Source organism: Camellia sinensis, chromosome 3 (genome assembly GCF_055761805.1).
Source record: "Camellia sinensis isolate YWXY chromosome 3, ASM5576180v1, whole genome shotgun sequence".
Taxonomy (NCBI): domain Eukaryota; kingdom Viridiplantae; phylum Streptophyta; class Magnoliopsida; order Ericales; family Theaceae; genus Camellia; species Camellia sinensis.
In genome coordinates this window covers 189,945,943-189,971,565 of record NC_138963.1, presented here as the reverse complement: position 1 = coordinate 189,971,565, position 25,623 = coordinate 189,945,943, and the positions used below count along the sequence as shown (strand labels likewise).

The following is a 25,623-nucleotide window of genomic DNA, read 5'->3' as shown; positions in this document are numbered from 1 at the left end:
TTAATTCCCAACTTATTCATAGTTCCCAATGAATTAGTAAAAGTCTAATCATTTTAATATCAATTTAGTCAATATTCGAATAGTAATTGATCGGTTGATCGGTTGCCATTTATATGTAATTTTGTTGTTGTGTTTTCGTTACCTCAAACATTATTACTAACTAAAACGCATAACACTCCAACTACGTTTCTCGTTTTACAATTCTCTCTCTCTCTCTCTCTCTCTCTCTCTCTCTCTCTCATTATCGTCAATGTTAATGTTACCTGACATGTTGTTACTATGACTATCTCATCGACTCTCACTCTTTGTTTCATTGTCATTATTAGTGAATTAGACAACAATGTTATTGTTACCAACTTCAATTAATCATGCCCTTTGATCCACTAAAACACAACCATCATCATCGACTTAGGCCATTTTAATAGCATTGTTGCCACTACTAGTGTCATGTTGTCATTATGTCCAAATGATGACGTGGGGTATAAATGACTTTGACACATTTATAACTATAGCAAATACCAGTATTAGTCCTTGCCTATTATTTCATAGTTGGTCACTACTTTTTTACCATCACTCCTTTTATTCTTAGATATATGTTGTTTGTCATTGTAGCCACCTTAGTCCCTATATTATTTGTCTTTTCTTATTTTTTGGTCCGTTTTGCTAACTTCTGAAGATAACTGTAGAATTTTAAAAAATAACGTTCACTTAGAAAACTTTGTTTTCCCACTTCAAAATAGATACGTCATGGCAAACAGTAAATGGAAGTGTTCTACGATGGAGGATTGCATGTTGAAGTGGTTTATAGCAGAGGTTTTCGTACAAATGAAGGTCAACTTGACCCATCCTGCATTTTCCGTTACAAAAGTATAACATTTGTTACAATTTGGACCAAAGTGAAAAGAATATAATAGTTTGGTCATTTTCGTACAAATGTAGGTGAACTTGACCCATGCCGCATTTTCCGTCACAAAAGTATAACATCTCTTACAATTTGGACCAAAGTGAAAAGAATATAATAGTTTGAAGACCAAAGTGAGAAAGTATTCATAGGTAAGCAAGGTGAAGGTGTAATTTACTATTTTACAAAATGTAAACCATGCCTTAATTTGTGAAGAAATTGTTGATTTAATTAACATCATAATAATTAATATTTATTATTAGAAAATATGCTAACATAATTTAATATGAAGATTTAATAATTTTAATAAAGGTAAAAAAAGAAATATTATTTTGCCTCTCATACTATCACTGAAAATTAAGTTAACCTCTATTATTTTAGTAATATTAATTTTACACTTAATTTATTTGATTTTGGATTAATTTTACCCCTACTGTTAGCTTCTGTTTGTAATCCAACGAAAGTTGCTGACATGGCAATGAAATTTGAAATTTCATTTTATCGTCCAAACTATCTATAAAATATCAATTAGACCTCCAAACTTCATTTTATTCAGAGAACTAATTGATATTTTGGGTGCCACATGAGCAACTTTTATTTTATTATAGGCTATAATTGATGGTGGAGTAATATTGATGCAAAATCGAATAGTTTAGATATAAAATAGATATTATTAAGAGAACAATGGTTGGATTATTTTTTGAGTTATAGTTTGAGAGAAAAATGATATTTTCTAAAAGTGAAATTTCAATAAAAAATTTTGTAAAAAACAATAGTCTGTGGAAAATAGAAAATAAAAAAATATTAATAAATTTGCATAACTAATTGACCTCATTAAATTTAAAAAGGTAAATTACCTCGACCCCCCATAATTTGGATTTGAAGGCACTGTTTGGGCTTATGAGGCCCATCACGGTTCTATTGCGAATCCAAACCATTAATTTTGTTGCATATTTTGTGTATTTCATTAACACAAAAAGATAGAGCAATCCGTGGTTGTCACCAAAAAATGTACAAATTTGTTGTTTTTAAAACTTAATCATCACTTTTTGTAATGACAAATGCGATAGTTTGAAAAGATTATGATCATTTGAGCGATCTAATTTTTTTTTGTAAATAAAATACACCAAAAAAAAATTCTAATTATCAAAATGGGATCAATGGTGCCCCAAAAAGTCCAAACAATACGGTCCAGTCCAAATTGTGGACTGGAGACACTCCACCTCCATTAAAATGGCCGTATTTTGTTTTCAAAAAAATAATTTAAGACTTCTTAAAACTCAACACAGTCATAGAGTGTTTCCAAAAAAAAAAATTAAAACTTCCTAAAAACTCAACACATGCTTCATTTGGCCAGCCAAAAACTCCCACAGAAACGTATGTTTTGGAGTTTTGGTATATCAGTCTTGTCTCTCACGTTGTTGGTCTCAGATTCTCTCACCCCGCCAGTTTGATATTGTCTTTGTATAAGCCACCATTTGATCCCACGATAGAGCTGCTGCTGCTGCCACCACAAGTATTAGCTAACACCTTCATGCTGTGGAGACCTACGATATGTTTGTTTTTATTGTTGATATTGTTTGAGTCTAGGGTTTGATGTTTTTTTTAGAGACTTTATAGCGATCCCGGGTTTACCCTTGATATACAGTGATCCGGACATGTGTCCGTGGATGTTGGTAGTTGTTTATTATCTTGTTTACATCCTTTTTACTTAGTATTTGAGTTATGGGATGTGTTGGGCAGGTTTGTTACAGGTTGGTTGAGTTTAGAAACCAAAACTAGTTGCCCAGATTTTGACCTGTCCGCTCGAGCGAGGGTTTTGGCGCTCGAGCGGGAATTGCACCCATCCAGTATTTTCTGTGCAGTGTTGGACGCTCGAGCGTGGTATTGGCCGCTCGAGCGGGGTTGTGTGAGTTCCGCTCGAGCGGGGAGTTGGAAGCTCGAGCGATGGCCTGGTTCTGTAGAAGTTCTGGGAGTGTGTATTCGCCGCTCGAGCGGGATTGTTGGCGCTCGAGCGGGAGTCTGTGAGTGACGCTCGAGCGGGGTGTTTGACGCTCGAGCGGGTCGACTGGGTTTAAGTTCCGTGTTTTGACTTTTCAAATCACTTTTTCACTTTCTCTTCTCTCTCCTACTTTTCCAAAAACACCATTGTTGAGCCTCTCACTCTAGAACTCAACATTCTCTCTAGGTTTTGATCTAGTAGGAGTGATTTGCTCATCTTTGGCCTTTACAAAAAAGTTGTTGATCGTTGAGGGCTACTTTTTAATCTGAAAATTTCGAGATTTGGAGCACGTTGGGTTTTGTCTTCTTCTCCCTTGGAGCTCCGAATTTGAGGTAGGGATATCCTACTCCTCTCTATGGATTTTGTCTTTAAATTTTAGTATTTTGAGATGTTGGGGTTGGTTTGGTAATTTGGTGAAAGTTTGGGCTTTTGTGTTATTTTACAAAAGTTGGGGTTTTATTCATAATAAACCTAGATGCATGTTTGGCATAGAGAAATGGAATAAATGTTGAATCATTGATGAAAATGGGACCTAAGGGTTGTAATGTTAATTATGGAAAATGACCTAATTACATTGATTGATTAATTGGGATAATTAATTGTAAGAGATGAGGAAATGAAATGAAATTGTTGAGATTGGGAATGTAAAGGGTTAAAGGGTGTAGTTGAATTATCTATCACTCACCGGAATGAAATATTGATTGAATATCCATTTGTGCATTTATTTTCTGTTTAGAAATAATTGTTTTGGGCTATCGGTGGAGGATAGTCGTGATTGTTGTAGACAATGCATGATGATTAGGCAAACGGAAACTAATCAATAGAATGTGTCATGGAATTTGACGGTTGATAGAATACATTAACTGCATGTATTGAGTGATTGTATATAGAACCAATGTGTTTGTATACGTTATGTGTAGAGGAGGAGATGGGGGATGTACTCCGCGGTTTAGGGGAAGATAGGGGATGTACCTCTAAACCGGATAGTGTTGGGAGAAGACAGGGGATGAACTCCGTAGATACAGCTCATATGCTTGTCTAGAGAAGTGAAGATAGAGCTCATATGCTTATCTTTGAGAGTGTGGATATAGCTTATATGCTTATCTGTGAACATGGGATATAGTTTTTATACATATCTGTTGAAACCATGATAGAGCTAACATGCTTATCTGTTGAAAAAGGGAAAATGAAAAGTAACTTGGACTCATAAGTCGTATGACATAAATGTGTAATTTATGTTAATGTATCAGTGTTGGCCATCTATCAATTGCTAATCTTTTAGTCATTGTTCATGGTTGGTTTAGTGTATTTCTACTGGGCTGTGGCTCACCCTATATGGGAATATCATTTTCAGGTACAGGTAGCATGCCACCTCCAAGGACATAGCTTGGGAGGCTAGAGGCGGGCATACTTATGTCGTTTTATTTTGATGTATTACATGTAAATTCAAGCCAAGGGCTTAACGTGTAAATGAGTTAGTACTCTTTTGTTGTAACCAAGTGTTAACTTGGAAAGCTGTAAGCCCGTAGGGCATTTTGCTTTTGTTGTTAACATGTAATACTTTTGTAATGAAACTCTGATGAACAGAAGAATGTGGTTATTTCATATGTTAATGAATGTCTTGTTTGATGGGTTTAATGTTATTATTTTGAGGGCGTTACAGACTTAGTTGTTTTTGATGAGTTAAATATGATGAAATACTCATGTTTTTGTTCATATTGCATATACAATACCCATTCGAATAAGAAAACTTTCAACTTCAAAATCTTCTACTATCCCTCTCTTTCTGTGTGGGTCGATTTCTGACCACACTGCCAAACTAGTACTTAGCTGGAAAGCACTGACAGAATAGATTAAGCCCGAACGACCTGCAATAGAAAGAAAAGATTCCGATGCTGGTTCGTCCACCCGGGGGCACTCTGACGATCAAGTCAGTTATATCTCAAAGATAGTAAAAGTGCTTAACTCACTATTCAGAATACAAAAAGCATACCTTAGACCCACGAGGGTGCCTCTCTTTTATAGCTAACACTAACCTAATCCCAATAGAAGCCTAGCTCTAATGGATTCTGGATTACTGCTAATCTTGGACTCTCAGTAGGATTGGGATAAACTCTCTAAGAGTCTTATCCTTACCCAAACTGAAGTCCTCTCCTAATCTAGGACTCTTGTCCCTTATCCGTTTACCCCGGATTCCAGTATTCTCGCAGATAACCTCAACTTAGCCGAGATTACCTCAGCATCATGACCATGACACGTGGCACCTTGACTGGCACTCCTGTGACACCTCGGTCACGTGTTGTCATTCAAAAATTATGTGTAGACACCCCATTTTGACCGGCCCTAAGACTTAGGCACTTTGTTTTGACCACCCGCTGATGAAAATTGGAATATGTCATTTTATGAATTTCTTAGCAGAAAAATCAAATTGAAGATTTAATTCCAAACCGCACCCATTTTGGTCAAATTATTTTATATCACTAATATTTTATCAATTTGTAATATTTTATAATTTTTATCTAATTTTATGTGTGTGTACATATTTTTAGGTGTTTTTATATAAAATAATAAAAAAACAAACAAAAAAATTAAAAAAATGAAAAAGAAAATAAAGAAAAGAAAAGGAGAGGGTCAAATGAGAATAATGGATTTTGGGATGGAAAAGGATTTTGTTTTTGTTGGATTAAAGAGGAACAGAGTAGACATTGCGATGATAAGTTTTTGGTGGAAAATAATTCGGTGGAGTGGGGCTCAATTCGATGAAGTGGGTTTGAAAAGTGGTGGAGGAAATTGAAAAAAGAGAAGGGCAAGTGAGAATGGGTGGAGACATACAGACTTTTTGGGTAGAGGGGACAATGGGTATCTTCGAAATCAAATTGAGAGATAAAAAGAGAGAAAACAAATGCTGAGTGGGGGGAAGGGGTGATATTATAATGAGAGAGGCGGTGAGTGGTGTGAAAAAGGTGGTAAAAAATATTGTTATTTCAAGGAGAGAGATAGGTTACGGAGAAAAAAAGTGAGAGAGGGGGAGAGGCCACACACTCACGGGCACACACCCACCATAACCACCATACACCATTTATACACACTGATACACAACTCACTCTCCATTGACACAGCACAACATACTCAGGCACACTGCCACAGCACACACAGCATACACAGACACACGACAGCAACCCATTCATCACTGAGCACACACACACGGGTTTAGAAAGAGAGAGAGCACCCAGCACATCTTCATAGACACTTATCACACGCATACACATGGTAGACACACACCATACACACACACACCACTCATCACACCCACACACTACACACGACATGAGAGCCACAGACTGGTCACACACACACGGTTTTAGAGTGAGAGAGGCCACACACTCACGGTATATACACACCTATCACCACCATACACACGACTACACACGACTACACACACACAGACCAGACAAGCACACAACACATACACACAACACCCACTAAAGCTCTCTCCCTCTCTGAATACACTCACTCACTCTCTCTCTCTAGAGAGGAGCTTCTCAAAGGGGGTTGAGCTAAACAAAACACATGCACGGAGGGATACACATCAAAAATAGATTAAACTCTCCCTCTCTCTAAGTACATGCAACTATGGCAGTGGGACTGTGTTTCTCTGGCTGGTGGAGGAGATAACGAAATGATACACATGCATACATCTCTCTCTCTCTCTCTCAATGACGGGTGACCCATGAACATTTTAGTATCATCAACTTCATGCAATTGCTATATTGAACCAGAGTGAGCACTTCTGGCAAATAGAGTGAAATCATGGACAACAAGACATGGCTTTGGAGGACAAGAAATGAGTAAACAACTACGCATACGGGGGCATGGCATGGGACTCAGAAGCTCTCTCTCTCTCTCTCTCTTTTAGTTTCCAGATGAACCACCATCCAGGCTAAAGCATGATGAGCGTGGTCTTTTATCAATGGCAGCAGCAACATCACCCGAAACCCATCTCTCTCTTCTCTCTCTAGACATTCCTAGGATGCTCTCTCTCTAAGACACACACCGCATGTAATCTCAACTAGGAGGCGTGCATGCATGAGGCAGCCGGGTTGGCCTAGGAATGGGGAGATCAATTTTAGGTTCACTTTGTTTTGAAGCCCAAAAATTCAAACTAACCCCCTCTCCGAGCTCACACCTGTTACCAAATATGCTGCACCTGGTAGGCTTTTCTTGGCGCCTATTGCTAACTATTCAACTTTGCTAAAGTGAAATATCTTGGGGTCATGGGGCTCACGTGTTCTCTCAGAGGGCCTTGATATTAAGTATAATGGAACTGTTGTATGATGTCAATGGCTCTCCATGGGCCATTAACTTTGGTTCATAAGTCAACAGTTTGGCCCACTTTTATGGGCTGGTTGAATAATGCTTGGCCGTGGGTTTGTTTCACATCTCTTTGGCCTAATTTGTTAAGAAATTGGTGGAAGTTAGGGCATGGACTGATGCGGTGCACTTGGTAAGGATTTTTGGTTATATTAGCGGCCCATTTTGGACCTAATGGTTATTTTATCAGATGGGCCCATTATCCATCTTTTAAAGATGGATTTTTTTGTTCAACCATGGCGCAGTAGTATATGGTTTATAGCGGTCTATTTATGATAATTGATCACGTGATTCTCATGTGACTCTATATGAGGTTTTGCTTGAGCCATCTCTGCAATGAGTGATTAAGGTGTCACTATTTCATTTTATTTTTATTTTGAGTGTTTGTGAGGTTTTGATTTTACTCATTTCCCTCGGATTTGTAATATTTAAAGTGTTGTAATAATCCCCCCACCCCGCTTCTTTCTATCCCATTCTTTACTCGTTTTCCCTAACTGTACATATGTATATATCTGACATGCCATGCATATCCATGCTTTGCATCCATGTTTCATGCATTAAGATTCGGCTAAATTTACATGTGTGGATTTAATCAATTCTTCTGTGATTCTATGCGCTACCTTATGTTTTTGAGATGATTCACATGCCATATTTTAGAAGCTGAATCTTTAGTGCATCTCATGAGTGAATTGCATTAGGATTCTGTATATAAGATCATACATATTTTACTAACTTTGTTTTGTAGCTGTTCGAGGGACGTCGGTCAATCTATGAGTTTTTATGCTTTAGCATCCCATTTGTGTGTGTTTTTCTTACTATGTGTTAGTATTCTACCATGAGGTTACTTGCTTACTTAATATAAACTGTTTGAATGACTGTGGATGAAGACTTGTTGCTTGAATTGAAATGATTCAATGATTGTACGTTTTAAGCCCACTTTGTGGTGGCAAATTCACAAACTTTAAGCCCACTTGATGTGGCAAATTCAAACCCTTTTCGAAAAACAAACATGAAATCGAATTGTTCCAATTTGAGCAAACTAGTCTGTACTTGCATGCTTCACATAGTAAATTTTAGGATTTACTAAAATAATCAAAACATGAACATATAAAGAAAATAAAAGTCATACCATGGTTTAGTAGAGACCGATCTTTTGATCGGGTGAGCGGGGGTGCTCATTATTGACCTTCCCCTCTCATACCTAAGGTTCCGAGCCAAGCATCTTTAGTTACAACGAACAGTGGCCTTGGCACGAGTCATGGGTTTCCTAATTTCCCAAAATATTAGGTGGCGACTCTGAGATCTGGTGACGCAGTCCATTTTTGACGAAATTGCAATAAAATGGATTTTCAATAAAAGTTGCCAAATCTTGACTCTCATCTACATTTCACATTGCACTACTGAGGCTAGATCAAAGAGATCTCGAGGATCCGAACTGTTTTACGTATGTGGGTACCCCCCGGGCATGTTACATTATGTCCCCACACTTTCTTTTCTCAATAATATGTAGGTTAGAGTTTTAAATTTCTCTATCATTGATAAGTAAAAAGAATTTCAGATTGTGCAGTAAAAAAATAAGGGGAAAAAAAAAAAAAAAACTCAACACAAAAAAAGGGGAAAATAAAGGAAACAAAGTAAGCCTAATTTCTGCTACTATAGTCATCAATTATAGTCTTACCCCATATTGTCAAATCTATCACAATATAACTACAAACTCTCAACTCAACAAATAATGAAACCACAAAAAATTAAAATACGAAGGGAGAGACTAGTTTATAGCGCAACAAAACCAAAAATTGAGACCTCATTGTCGCTGGAATAGTTATTTTTTAAATTTTATTTATGATAGTCATTAATCCGTACAATCCTTGAATTGGAAGAGAATGATTTGGAGTTAAAAAATGAGAGCAATAGAGGACCTTAGTAAGCTACATATACCCATCCGAGACTCAAAACAACTCAGCCGCAGCAGTCCCCTAAGCTACCCACAACAATCCCGTAAGCTACATATATTTGGTATCAACTAGCAGCAGCAAAATGGCCCAAAACAGAGAAGAACAACAGCAGTAGCAACTAGAACAAATAGAAAACAACAGCAGCATCTAGCCGTAGCAACATCAAGCAGCAACAACACCACCTGTACTTTAAACATTATTTGACCTGACTTGCTGGAAGTTGCAGATCCCGGACTGAATAAGAACACCCCTTCCCATGAGCATTGATCCAAAATGCCACTCTCGCCATAATCAACTCACTGAAGTCAGCGAGGCAAAAAAGGTATCCAGTGCGTCCCTCATTGGTCGTCATGTGATGATGTAAATAGTCCAAGCTTTAACAACTTTTTTTTTTTGGTTATTTTTTCTGGGTTTCCAATTGTACCATCATGAATTTGATATACCTAACAAACAAAGAAAGTGATTCCAACTTTCAAAAAATTATAAAATGGGACCTATTTAAGCTTCCAAACAATTTGTAAAATGGGACTTTACAGATTAACAAAGAAGTCATGGGAACAAGTTAATGCCATGGGATTTTCACTAATTTTCCCTTAAAACATGGAGAGGGATGGAAAAGATCACTTCGAAGATTCATTTCAAAATTGACATTAGAGAATAGAATTTTAAATCCTATTATTTTCTCTCTTTTTCCTCCTCATCCTTCCCTTTCCCTTTTTTGAGATCAAATTGGCTTTTAGCAAATAGAATTTTGGCATTTGGTGCCACAGAACATAACGTGCTACATCTTAACTCTCAGTGTGCTTGTACTTGGATTTTCTGTTATTAAGTCATTTGGACATGTGCTTCCTTAAGTGTGCTAGGTTTTACTAAAATGGTTTGAACTTTAAAGACCAATTCTTGGTTTCAGTTTGATTAATGTTTCCTCAAAGAATAGCTCTAGGATATTAAAATTGTTGCCAACATTATCTTGGGATTATGTTCTGGTAATTGAATGTGCATTTAAGTTATAAGTTATAAAATTTAGTTTTGCGAAAATTGCTGGACCTAGTTGTTGCATGTGCATGCTTCTATGATTTTTTGGCCTAGTAATCTAGTTTGTCTTCTTTTTTTCTGTCTTTTGGCTTGGTCAAGTGTCCTATGCTTTCTCATATTACATTTGTGTGAAAAGTTTAAGGATCGTTTCTTCCCAAATGATTTTCTAGTATTACTTGGCCTTCTTTTTTCCTTTTATTTTTTCTGAGAAACTTATCTTCTGATGCGAGTTTCAACTTGTGCAAAACCCTTGGATGTTTTAGATGTAAGTAGTTTTACAAAACCTCCTTGAGTTTATGTTCTCCAATTGTTGTCTGGTTCGTCTTCGGAGTTACCAGCTTATTTGGTTTTGTTTTTTATCTTAACCCCCATATTTTATTGTTATTATTATCAAGCAAAAATTAAATGATGGAAATAAGAAGTAGATGTTCTTCAACACATGAAATTAGAGAAAACATGAGACGATAGTAACAGTCCCCATCAAGTCATTAGCTGCAACTAGTGTGTGCTTGTATTATTGCGTCAATTGAATAAAACTAATCAGTACATTGCTTTTATTGCATTCATAGTATATATCTCTCTCAAATAAGGAGAGGGATACTGTTTTTATTACTTTAATGGGACCAATGTAGTCTGATAGGGTGACCTTTATAACCCTTCACAATACCAATTCATACTCCAAAAATTGTGTGTGTGTGTGTGTGGTTAAATTCCTTATTCAATATGTTGTTGTTAGTGGTTTATGCTAATATGTTTGCCTCTATGTTGTTTCCATAGAAATAAGCTTGACAACTAAGCAGTGGTAAATCTTCAAGAAGAATGTACCTGCAATAGAGAACGCTATTCGAAAGATGGAATCATGGTTGCATTGAAACTTTTCTTGATATCTAAGACTTGGAAACCATATGAATGTTATGTTATCTTTTGAGGATTGAAATTGTTCATGGTTGTGATTATGCCAATAGCTGTGTCTTTTTCTTTATCCATTTTATTTTATTTTATTTTTTTGTGTGTGTTTTGTATAATTCTCTCTAGAACTTGGGAAGTACCAAGTAGTTGTTGATCAGTGCTTTATGTTAGAGCAGATAGCCCCATTAATAGCTGATATGGACAGAGCAATAGTTCGCTTGAATTTTCCTGGAACTATTTGGTGGCTATTGTATATGCCCAATAAATTTTCTGTTTTCGTAGATGATTGATACTCTCAATTTGTGTTCTTAAAATTTTGATCAAGCAAGCCCTAAACCATACATCTGTTTGTTAATTTTTTTTTTTCTTGAGAATAAAACCATACATCTTTGAATTGGTACAAGTTGGCACGGGATTTTCTGGACCAAGTTTCTTACATATGTTGGATTATGTCTTGAGATTATTGTATCTCAAATTTCTCACAAGATTTAGCAGTTATAAGTCTTTTGGTGCAGTGCAGGGGAGTAGAGTATTTAGTATTCTTCAATTAACTGCTTGCTAACAAAATAGAATTCTTAAAAAAAATTGTTCAACATGCAATGTTCAGCAACTAGTAGCTCTGATCTACTGCAAATTATTAATAATATCCTATACTGTGTGTTTATTTGTTTGCCTCATTTTTAATTTTTTTTTATAATCAATGTGTAGGTGAAAGGGTTGTGTTTATTATTATTTGTCTTTTGGTGTGTGTACTTTTCTTGCACTTACTAACTTGATTTTGTCTCATATGATTATTTCACCTTTGCTTATGTAGATAATATATAACAATACACAATGAGCGAAGGAAGCAACAAACCTTGCATACACAAACAATTTACACCAGCATTCTTCTTCTACAAGTATTATTTCTTCACACTATTCAATGTATTATTTTGATTACATGTTTTATGTTGGGTTTAAATATTAGTCCTTATTATACATTTGGTTGAACCTATAGCGAAGATGAAAACAAAAGTATGCAAGAAGCACAAATAACAGTTACCGACACGGTTTGCACATTACCTACCTACCACATACTGTTTGCATATTTTATCTTATCTTTATCTTTTATGTTCTACTTGCATCACTTATATTTACTTTTGAGGCAATGTAGATGAAGAAGGACATATGATATCAATGAAGAACCCAATAGAAGAAAGATAAGTAGTACAAAGAGATGGACAGGTGGACTGTTGATAAGCAAGCCAAGTTAGAAGGTCCCCTTCCCATAAAACCAAGAAAGGTGAAATACAAAGAGAACAACAATTTATTGTTTTATTATGACATATTTCACACATTATAATAACATGTTTGTATTTTCATATTCTCACAGAAATTGATTCACACACTATTCTGAAGTTATTGAAAGTGTCTTTCTTAAATTATTCTAATACCCACTGTATTCTTTTTCAGTGGCATTTCCAAACGTGAATTGCCTTGAGATCAATTGTTAAAACAATAAAAAGATTGAGCATGGAACAACGTGATGCAGTTGCTAGTAGTGGGTTAGGGGGCCTTTTGAATCTCAGATGTACAAAGCTTGATCATGACCTCTGCGGATGGTTGGTTTAGAAATTTGATCCCAAAACTTGTTCGTTGAATGTTCATGGGCGACGACTCCTCTTTACTGAACTAGACGTTCACAAGTTATTGGGCATTCCTGCCGAAGGCAAAACCATAGAACTGAAAAAATCTTCACAAGCATTTCCCAAGCTATTTGAAGAACTTAGGGTTGTCCAAGGAGCTATCAAACTAAATGCTTTGAGAGAGTATTTGACCAAAATAGAGGGAGCTGGAGAGGAATTTACAAGGATATTTGCACTATACATATTAGGTGCCTTCTTATGCCCAACCACAAAGGTTGTTGTTAAACAATCATTCATTTACCTCATTCAGAATATGGATGGCATGAAGGATTATAATTGGGCAAAGTTCACTCTTCAATTCTTTGTTCATGGTTTATGCAAGTACAATTCAAAAAGTCACTCACAACCAAATGGATGCTTATTTCTTATAATGGTATGCTTCTAACCAATTACAAATTGTTTTGTTAGAAATACCTGATTTCAATGCCTTTTTCATTACATAGTACATGTTAAATTAATACATTTTTGTGATGCAGTTGTTTTACTTTGATCGTGTTGTTCCTACTGGTTGTGATGTTGCTCATGCTCGCTCGGTTCCCTATTTGGCTGATTGGGGTGATGCAGAAATAAAGGCGACACTGAAACTATTCCAAAATTCAGGAGGTTACCAGAATGAAGAGGTCATCCTTAGCGTATCCTTTCTTTTATGTTTGGTTTTTGTTTGTTATTTTTCATGTTGAAATGGAAAACTAAATTGTGTACTATGTGCCTGTAAATAGGTTGATGTTAATTTTGTTATTGACGAGCAAATACAACCATTTGTACAAAGCGAGGAAATGAACAACATCAATGATGTTCAGATTTCAAAAATTGAGACGACTGTTTGTGATATGAAAAGTGTTTTGGAAGAACTAATTGTTGTTGTAAAAAGTGGAATAGCTAATTCTTTCATTCCGAAGGTCGTGGGAAAATGTGAGCCACTACAAATGTCAAAACAACAGGAAGTGGGGCACGACCACTGTAAATGTAAAGCTGACATAGTTGCACCTGGAGTTGTGGTAGAATCTACAGTTGTACCTATAGTTGAACATGTTACCCTTATACTCGCGCCAAAACCTAATGTTGTGGTTGAATCTATGGTTGTACCTACAATTGAACATGAGACCAATATACTCCCGCCAAAACCTAATTTGTGGTAGCATTAGAGAACATGGAGGAAAATAGAATTCCGCTCACACCATCTATCTTGAAATTGGATGCCCATCTTCATGAGCAAACCAAACAAGCGAAGAACAAAATGAAGGTAAGATTGAACAACAACCGAAGAAAGAAAATCCTAAAACTCCAACTTATTGATGAATCTAGTTCATCCATTGGTCTATATGGTGGTCCTTGCACTCAACATTCGGATGTACGGGTGGACATACAGTCACCTCTTACAGCCATTGCTAGTAAGAAGAGGAAAGCCAATCAGAAAGTACCAACCAAGACAAAACTTCATTTAGATGAATCCGATTCATCTCTTGATACAAAAGAGGATAAGTTTGATCAAGTAAGTCATGTACATAATCTATGTGCTATATAATGTTGCTATTCCTGTAAATATATTTTAGGATTTTTCATTATTTATTGTTCGTTGTAATTTGTTTTAGAGTTTGAACTTACTTGGAAAACTACTTGGCCTCAATTTTGAAGCATCTGCTACTGCCATTGAGGTTATTACTAATTTCATTATTGTTCTTGATTTCCAATCCCCTTATTTTAATGCACTGCAAGAAGTTTGACAATTTGTTGTTTATGTGTTCTGTTAAATTCACAAGTCATCTACTACACAAATTGTGAGGCCATGTCCTTTATTTGCTGAGGAACAAATTGTGAAAGCTTATTGTATCGATAAGGATTTGGAAAGCAGGTAATTTTATTGCGTTTGTATGTTCCTCTCTATCACCAATAAGTTCAACTCTTCAATTTGTACATGATGCAGTGAGGATATTGTGGTCATGGAGTTGTTTTACACGTCGATTGAATTTGCCACCCGCAGGAATGGCAACGGGGTGGGGCGGGGCCGGGGACTACCCCCCCGTCCTCGATCCCTGAAAGTAATACCCCCCGTCCCTGTCCCCGATCCCCGACGGGGACCCATAGCCCGGCCCCATCCCCGCCTCCGATAGGATCGGGGATCCCCGACCTTGGAAAATCCCCGATTTTTTTTTTATTATGTAAAAATCTGTAAACATCAATAAACATTCTCAATCACCCTTCACTACTGGATGTATAAATTTTGGAATTTATCAGTTGGAATATCAACCCTAATAGCTTCATTTTTTTAATTAGAACTCAGCCACAACAAACAAAAAAAAGAAAGAAAGAAAGATAGAAAGATCTTGAAACAACATACAAATTTGAATCCTGTAGAAACATCCATTTAAATCAATAAACATTAATAAACAAAACATTCTGAAGCAACATACAAATTTGAAACCTATAGCAACATCCATTTAAATCAATAAACATCAATAGACATCCTGTAGCAAAACATCCTGTAGATCTGCATAAAAAATACAACCGATTATCAACATAAAATAAATAAATTTAGAGAGAAAAAAAAACAGATCTATATTGTATTTTTTACAGATCTATACTCAGATCTAAACACTCAGATATATATATATATATATATATATATAATATACATATATATAAACCTAGATCGAAATCCCTAGAGAGAGAGAGAGAGAGATACCTAAACAAAGATGGGAGACGCGGTGGTGAGGGAGGGAGGATCGTCGATGACGGAGGGAGGCGCGGCGGTGACGGAGGGAAGAGAGAGGGACAGACCAGTGGCAAGAGAGAGAGAGAGAGAGAGGAGCGGTGTGTGTGAGAGAGGCTTTGAGTGTGTGTGTCTGTGAAACCCTAACAAAGACAAGCATATGCATATATATATATATATATATATCCAGGGACAAAAGGGTCATTTTACCTCGAGGACCATGCGAGGCGGGGGCGGGGGCGGAGGCGGGAGCGGGGCCGGGCCCGGGCCCGGTCCAGTTCTGAAACACATATCCCCGTCCCCAGCCTGGATATCATTGGGGATGAATTTTTGAATACCGTCCCCCGCCCGTAGGGGATATTTTTTGGTGAATAACCGCTGAATTCAGGATCGGGGGGTCGGGTCACCATCGGGCCGGTTTCAGATTGCCATCCCTAGCCACCCAATTCGATTTGTGCTCATTAGAACCAAAAACATGGATTTGTGGTTCCGTAAGTGTTCATTTCATGCATTAATATTGCTATGTGATGTCATTTTTTATGATATAGGTTTGAAATTATTATTCGATGCATGTATTTCAGATTATTAATTTAGTTGTAGCACAATTGACAAATGCACAAAGAAGGCTCTTCCCCGATAAGTGTCATAGGACATGGTACTTTCCCACATATGTATCGGTGAGTAGTCTAGTGTGTCATGTTTATGGTTGGTTATTCATGTATACTTATTGATATATACTTGTGCATTATCAATTGTAGCAACATATTATGAATGGGGCAGACCATGCAAAGCTATGTGACGAATATTTTGGGGAGTCTCGATACACTGGGAAGCTTCATGCCTGTCAAGAAGTAATGTGTCAAGCATTCTTCTATTTTGTAGGATTATTATAAATATCCCCTCAATTTTACAAATATTTTTATTATTCATTAAGTTTTTTAGGGTATCAATGTCGTCATTATTTTGTTATTTTTTATTTTTCTAAACTGGTTGGGCAACGTTGCATAACCCTTTTTTTATTGTTGTCACTTAGATATATATATATATATTCCGGTGAACGACCATGAAGAACATTAGTTTTGTGTCAACATAGATATGGCACATCGCATGGCTTATATATTTGACTTGAGTCCCAGCCTCACAAATGACAAACGTCGTGAATTAATGGCAAATAAATTGGTCGGTCGTTTAATATATATATATATATATTTTTTTTAAATAATCAGCACAATCTATCTTACAATATTCATGCATAGGTTCAAACAATAAATTTGTTATTGCAACAATATTTTGGAGACCTTTATGTTGCAAATGTGAAGGAGTTTGAATTAGAGAGGTTGAAAGACACTTGTCTCCAACATAAAACCAATAGGTATTCTAAAATTTCTTTATTGGCTATTCAATTTTGGCTCTCTTATTAACATTACACACAAGTTTGACATTCATATGTATGTTGTCATGAAGCTATGACTGTGGTATGTTTGTCATGAAGTATATGCAAGGTGTTATTATGCCGACCGGCGTACACAAGGTGACTGTTCAATGTTAACCACATAATTACACTATTGCAATTACAATGTCATATGATGGTATTGTTGATGGAATATTTTTTGTTTTGTTTCCTTAGTTTGATAAACTAGAAAGGTTTAGGCTACTAGTTTACCTAATGAACGATTTGTCTAACCGCATTTATATTGAGGTAATGAATAAGCTCGAACAATATAAAGAGAGGTGCGTCCCCAAACCATGAACAACTTATGCCTTTCATAAGCTCAACTGATTACTTACTAAATGTAATTTCTTTTGTAACAGGTACTCTGGGCTCCGGAAGGCTAGAAAGAAAAAGAAAGTTTGATTGAAAACATGGCTGGTTGAAAAAAGATTGTCTCGCCTAATCGTACTTTTGGTACTAAGCTTATTCACAATTATGAACATATTAGATGGTTGAAGAAACATGGACGAATAAACTAACCCAATTTGGTAGTATTTTGTGGACGATTAAAAAAGCATATTATTTTTTGGGTTTCAATTTTTATGGAATTTATATTGTTGCTCAAGATTGGTGTGATGAAACTATTTATGATATTTAACTCTATCACATTACTCTTGGTTATTACATTTACAATCCATCAAAAATTACACACATGTACCAAATGTTAGTGGGGAAACTGTTTGAAAAACTGGATTACAAGTCCATGCATTGCTACATATATAGTACAATATAATTTTTTTTGCATAATCAGTTCATGTCCAACTAAAATTGTGCCATTAGTGTATACTATCATGTACACATTTTAAATGGCAAGAGTGTAAGAGGACAAGTCCTTGTCAAAGTAACAAAATAACTAATAAATTTTCTACATTTTACATTTAAGAAAACACACATAAAATAAACAATAAAAAAATTAAATAAAAAATATATTGTTAATGTAGAGAAAGTGATAATTCATGTCATTTCCCCACGTAGAAGGCGCGCAAAGGTAGTTCTTTGCAAATCTTAAAAATACCAACAACAATGACAGTATTTGCTACAAAAAAGCAAAAGAGGACCTAAATTTCCTTGTTAGTAAGCAACACCTGATGTATCCTTCAACGACTTAGAAAGAAAGAACGTCTACGAAATCTAACGAATTATATCTGTCAATCACATTCCATGCATGAATATCATACTAAGTTTTGGAATCAATGTATCAACTGTGTAGTCGATTGGTATCCATAAATTTCAGAAAGCTATACATACATCATTGGCATTGGAAAAAAAAAATGAATTGGACATATCTATCAAAAATGTCGAAGCATCATACTAAATAATATTGTTGACATAAACCATCCAAATGTTGTCCTTCACATAAGCCATCCACGAATTCTAACATTGTTTCAATTTTCTTTTCCTAATAAATGGGACAAAAAATAACACTATTCGCAAAAGTATGGGCTAAACAAAGTACCACCACTGTTTGCACAAAAAAGTAACACTGTTTGCAAAAAAAAGTAACAGTGTCAGCTAAATCATTGACATTGCAAACTTTGTTCAACCATCATTGTTTGTGTCAATTTGTTGGTTGTCATCATGGTTGGACCCATTAGATTCATGTTCACTATCATTAGAACTAGTTGAATTCTCAAAATCTTCACCACAAAAGGCTTTCCGCATTTGTTTTAGTTCTAACTTGACCTTCCTCATGTCTTTCTTGTGCTGCAACTCCATCTGGTTCAATATGGACACAACCTCATACAAACGAGTTGATATGCTCTTCAATGAAGTAGGATCTTATCTTTCACGATGCTTTTGACTTTGCCCTTGTGTTTTCCCATACGTTCCACGACCTATGTGGCTCATTTGCCCCTTCCATTCATCATCTAGTCAAGTCGGTACACGAAGCTCATGTAGCATATCAGTCACGAGAAGGCCGAAAGGTAATGCTGCATATGGATTATTTGCTTTTGCGACAGAATCCACAACTTGCCAAATTATCTTTGGAACATCTAGAGGGCTGAAATTATGGACAGCATACAACATGAGTGCTCGTTCATGGTCAAAAGTGGATTTCACCCCCCTTGGGTCAAGATTGTACCACAATATAAGATGAAGAACAGCAAGGTTAGGCGTTAGGAACTTTATATGATACTTGTCTTGTGGTATGACTCCTTCGATGTACAAATCATCAACAATTTGGGCTTCATTAGGAAGGTTGACACCATGAAGGAATGGATATTGTGTTTTGTCATCATGTGTTGGTCGTTGAATGTCTAAGAATTTTGAAATGCAATCCGCAGAAAACACCACATCTTTCCTCTTCAGTTTTGTTTTCAAAATCAAGTTCTCTGTATCAGTTGGCTTTTGTATGCTACCAAAGAATTCCCGTACTAGGTTGACATTAGCCTTTCCTTCCCATTCGATTAGGTTTTGGATTTGCAGGTGGCCCATAATTGTTGGAATATCAGTATGAGTTAACTCCTTCAACTTGACAGCCCGCTCTACTGTAACAGCCCGTATAGCAAAAATACCAAGGTCAACGTGAGGAGCTACCACATTTCCTTTACTCGTTTTTTTTTTTTTTTTTTTGTCTTTTTCCGTGGCATCTTTAATTACTTACATAATATCCAAACATATTTAAACATATGTACGTCATTGGAGAGATTCAAATTTTGATCATACAATGACAAATGCAAATATATTAAAACCTTATTGATTTCAGTCATCAATGTCCACCATTTCTTACCAAGCAAACAGACAATTAAAAAAATCTACAAAAGAAAAAGAGAGAGACAGTTTGATATTATTAATAGTGACTGTTTGTAAAGTAATGGCATGAGCAAGTCCCTATTTTATTAGCAATCAAAAAATTTTGGAATTTATTCACCTTTATTTTTCAAATTAATCTCCAAACTACGAAACTTATTAAGTCAAAAATATTAAACAATATTAAGTCAAATATTTCAATGGAAGAAACAGACTCAAGCCAAAAATATTAAAAAATAGGCAATTTTTTAATATTTATAATTAAATTCGAATAATGTTTTAGGAAAATTCTTCCAACACGACCCACTTTTTAAGAAACACCTAAAAGTCAATTGTGTTAGTTTTAAATGTGTCTAACACATGTCTGGACATGGGAATATCTAACATTTGTCATGATTCATTAGTCCGCTCAACACCTTTGATTTTTACCCAAATGCAAAAGCCCTCTGCCAAGTTATTTGTAGATTTTGGGTGCATATGGATTTGGATCATTAGAGTCAAGTTACTGTACTCTCACTTGTTATAAGCAGTTGTAATTTTTACTCCCGACTACTTGAAAATGAAGATTATTCCATGCTTCGGATCTATTGTGTGAGTAGATAGCCAAACAGGTACTTTATCTTTAGCAGCTTTTGACTGCTAATTGCTTGATTGTAGCAAGGGGAGGCAAGGATAGATAATTATATAGTTCAAATACTTCACTGTATTCATTATTGCATTTTAGTTCATAATATGCAAGCTAATCTGACTGCATCAATAGGCTCAAGTCCTAAATTTTCTTAGATGCTTTTAGTTTTAAGGAAGTAGATTTGCATAGTTGGTTTAATACCACACTATTGTTTGAATGACAACTTGGGTTCATGTTACTAATTTTTTTGTTGGGTGATGAAGTCGTTTATATTTTGGCAATGCACATCTCCATCATCTATTATTATACATTGATACCATACCATTCCAATATCAGACAGTTATGTGTCACCTAATAGCAATGTCCATCATTTCTTACCAAGCAAACAGACAATTAAAAAAATCTACAAAAGAAAAAGAGAGAGACAGTTCGATATTATTAACAATGATTGTTTGTAAAGTAATGGCATGAGCAAGTCCCTATTTTATTAGCAATCAAACAAATTTTGAATTTATTCACCTTTATTTTTCAAATTAATCTCCAAACTACGAAATTTATTAAGAATGCCTAAGATTAAAACAACTAAGACATTAACAAAACGTAACTACTAGGCACTAATGTCTCCTTGTAAAAACAATGTTTCGATCACTATAAACCTCATCATGAAAGTCAACTACACTGGATCATTTGGGTAATTTGGTAGTTCATCGATATCATCCGTGTAGGGATCCAACTATGTGTTCATGAATGGTTCACTATCTGAGTTGCTACCCTCTCTCTGGCTACTTGAAGCCAATTTTTTACACGCCCGCTTCGTGTGTCCAATGCTCCTACAGTAGCAAATAATGCATAAACGATTTTAATAATCATGTGCGTGTAACAGGATATAAAAAGGTCATACAGTGAAAGTACTATACCTACAATACCCACACTGCCTTGGTTTTGGAGGTTTACCCATAGAAGATGTCCTTTTAGGGTTCCTTTTGGTCTTCACTACATTAGGATCACCAGCGCCATATAGTTTGGGTGTAATATTTCTGTCCCCAGCCTCGGCGTTACCTTCTTTTCTCATTGCCCAACATTTTTTCATCTGCAATGTCAGCTGGAAAGCTATTTCCCTTGCCTCTTTAAAATCTTTGTCCGTGTGTGAGGCATAATATGACATTTCACTAAAACAAGAGTTGAGTATACCAAACCAAGTTGTCTGTGTTAGGGTGCTACAAATTTGGGTAAGACTTGGTTGTTGACACTTTGACCTACCACGTCTTGTCCATCTCTGCAAGACACAACTCGGTGGAATACACATTACTTGTTCAGATTTCATAACAACAATCATGTGGCAGCAAGGGATGCCAAACGACTCAAACTTCAAGCAACAACATTTCATTGTGATATCAGCTGGAAAATACTCAACCGTCCATGTGCATGTTGGTGCCTTGTACTCACCAAAACGATAGGTGCGATGATCCTCCAGCTAAACTCTTTCCATCACAAACAATTTACCCTCTTTGCTGATTTCACGTCAAAACAATGAAAAAATCTTCTGAGTAAAGAGTTCAGCTGTATGTTTCTCCAAACATCTCAATAGCGTAGTCAAAACCGGGAAACTATTCTCTATTGTAGATTATGTTTCTGCCTCATTAACACGCATTCTAGCAAGAGCCCTATCATATTGCGCTACAAATTCGTACAGCCTAACCTTTCAATCTATAAATATATTGAAATATGCATTCATACCCTCGACACGTTAAGTGCTCTTCATTCCAGCAAACATCTGACCACAAAGATATGCCTCAGCCCAATTATCATCCTTCAAATGAACATCCAACACCCAGTTATTGTTCTCCAACTTGTACTGTTTCACCATAGCAGCCCAAGCATTGTCAAACTCATCAATTTTACATTTCTTTAACATCAACTGTGCAAAATTAGTTGTAAATTCTGGTATGTGGACATTTGTTGAGTCATTTTTGTCCAGATGCCAAGAACATAAACGATGTCTATAGTTTGGAATAACTCTTTTGATTGCCTGATGCATTGCCCTATCACCATCTGTTACAACGGAGATGGGTCTTTTACCATCCATGGCCTCCATTAACATTTCCAACACCCACGTGTATGTCTCCATTGTCTCATCAAGCAACAAAGCACATCCGAATACAATTGTCATAAAATGGTTACTCACGCTAGCTAGAATTACAAATGGCTTCTTATATGCATTTGTACGATAAGTTGTATCAAATACCAATACATCACCAAATGTAGCATAATCCATTCGAGACCTATAATCTACCCACAATTTTCTGGTGCTATAGACTTTTTGAACCAAAAATACCCTATTTGCATTTTCGATTTGAAGAAAAAAAATGGAGATAGAAAGGAAAAAAGAACGGAAAAGTAACAAATATTTAACAAATTTTGGTACCCCATGCCATGTGAGTCAATGAAACAAAAATACCTTTAAATTGTATTTGAATCTTGAATTTGTGGACAAAAAGGAAAAACAAGGGAAAAATGACAAAAATTTAATAGTTTAGTACACCATGTCATGCGAGTCAATTAAACAATAAGTATTGATAGGTTATGCTTGAATCTTGAATTCGAATGCGAATTGTGAATAGAAACGAAAATAGACCAAATTAGACAATTTTTAATTCATGCCATTTTTTGACGACACTAAATGGTGGAACAAAGAAGTGGATGATCCCATAAAAAAAATGTTCATATGATTATGATGTTACTTGGCAAGCGCGCTTTCTATTGCCTTCCTTGCTAGCCATATCAGCAAAAGATGCATTACCTCCATGTTCACTGTTAATACATATTTTTTGTATTTTCAAACAATGTCACAATCAATTTAAAAGGCTGTTAAGGCTTATGGATTAAGACTCACTTCGAAGATCAAGGAAAGCAGCTTACAACAAAACCTTGCGGCTTAAAAAACCAAAGGCTCGAGCCCAAGAAGCAATGCTCTTATAAAAGACAAGCATCACACTTAAACTGATCTTATGCCTGCAATGCATCCTTCTCAACCTAGCCCAATGCAAGCAACCTATACCGATCATCACAAACTTTACTTTTTAACCATCAATCTTGCTAGTTTATTTTAACACATTAAGATACACACGTTCTACAAATCACACCATTAGTTATAGATATCACTATTTTTACTTCTTTACACGGTCAGTTAGAAATTCAAATCATAACAACTTGGTAGCTAAATTAAATTTATATGAACTTTGCACAAATAATTTGCTCCTCAAACATAGAATCCCAAAAATAGTTGTAAGACATTGGTGTCCTCATATAGTTTTAAAAATCTCATCATTTCATAACTTTTATTCTATTGTTAATATCTTGTAGATTTTCTAATTTACGCCTTAGTTCTATCAAATTTTGGCATGTCATCGTCTCCAAGGTAACTCATAAACCATTTTAGAGCATCTCCAACCTTTCACCAATTTTTTCAACTAATTTGATTTCAAATTTGAATAAAAAAAACTTGACTTTATATGAACTACTCAAATCCTTTCATTAAAATCTTTTTAAAAACCTTCCTCTTATCCAAAATTCTCATTTTCATCAAATTTGATCACGAAAACCCATCTCCACTGCTTCATTTTTTTTTCCTCATCAAATTCAAATTTACTTTATTGGTTCTCAATTTGATAAAAAAATATAACCCTCCCTTCATGAGATTTGATGAAATAATTAGAGATAATTTTTTAATACTTTTGAAGAAAAAAAACAAAAATAACTAAATGGGTATTCAACTAAGTCACAATAACATCAAAATATCCATTCGTTTCTTACTTTCCACAATTCCCAAACAATTGCTAAAGGTAATACATCCCAAACCACTGTAATTTTCTTTCTAATAGGAAAAACAAGCCACCACAACAGTAATTGTTACAAACATAAACAAATTTCAATAAACAAAAAAAAATTACAGTCTCATATGAGTTACATGAGTACAAAATTCAATTACCCACACATCAGATTTCACACACTCCAGCCAAATTTCAAGTATATATATATATATATATATGAAATCAAAACAACTACCAAACAAACATCAAAAACCTAAATTGATTCAAATCATATTTTCCTGATTTTATAAACCAACCTAGTGAGTTCACAATGGTGAAAGGTACAATTTCGAAAAAGGGGATTTCCGTCTAGGGTTCATAGAATGGAGATGGAGAAAGGGAGAGAAACAAGTTGCAGCGAGAGAGAGAGAGAGACATACGTTGAGGCGAAGTCAAGGGCACGTTATGTTCGCGGGATAGTCTTCGCCTATATATATATATATATGTGAAATCAAAACAACTACTAAACAAACATCAAAAACCTAAATCGATTCAAATCATATTTTCCTGATTTTATAAACCAACCTAGTGAGTTCACAATGGTGAAAGGGGCAATTTCGAAAAAGGGGATTTCCATCTAGGTTTTCATAGAATGGAGATGGAGAAAGGAAGAGAAACAAGTTGCAGTGAGAGAGAGAGAGACATACCTTGAGGCGAAGTCAAGGGCACGTTATGTTCGCGGGATAGTCTTCGAGGGCGAAGAAGAGCTTCAAAGTCGTGTCTGAAGAAAGCTCCAGAGTTGTGTCTGAAGAAGGCGAAGAGGAGCTTCGGAGTCGTCTCTGAAAAGAGCTCCGGAGTCATGTCTGAAGAGAGCGAATAGGAGCTTTGGATTGGTCTGAAGAATAAGGGTTTTGGGAAAACAAAGTGAAAAGGGTTTGTGGAACATACAACAATCAGTGAACAAAATTGTAACCGGTTGAGAGGGTTTTCAATATTTTCAATCAAATTATTTGATGGTTGAGATTAATTTATAAATATCTAATGGTTTAAAATAAATATGTACATGATGTGCACTATTTAATAAGGTGTACATCTTAGCAGCTCCCGTGTGTTATTATTATGCAATATGAGTACAGTTATCTATCTTCTATATTCTATCTTCTATATTATATAAAACAAATGCTCAAATTGGTATTTTGAAGTCTATATTTTAAATTACACAAATATTTTGATCATTAATTTCAATTTTAACTAATTTATCTTTAATATTGTAAAAATAATAGCACTCCAATTACAAAACAATTAAAACTACTCAAATATTTTATTTTATTTTTTTCATTTTTATATAACTATAATTATCCCAACCTATTGGACT

General features: G+C 35.6%; 1 long non-coding RNA gene across 2 annotated transcripts; it reads left to right on the top strand.

The window, feature by feature from the left end:
* Positions 1-5,810: 5,810 nt before the first annotated feature.
* Positions 5,811-14,825, top strand: LOC114271371 (uncharacterized). Of its 2 annotated transcripts, XR_014365038.1 has the most exons (4): positions 5,812-12,072; positions 12,171-12,455; positions 12,626-13,231; positions 13,335-14,825. It is a non-coding gene; the product is annotated as an uncharacterized LOC114271371 (long non-coding RNA). The 2 variants fall into 2 exon arrangements; XR_014365037.1 differs by having other exon boundaries at positions 5,811-12,455.
* The last annotated feature ends 10,798 nt before the right edge of the window (positions 14,826-25,623 follow it).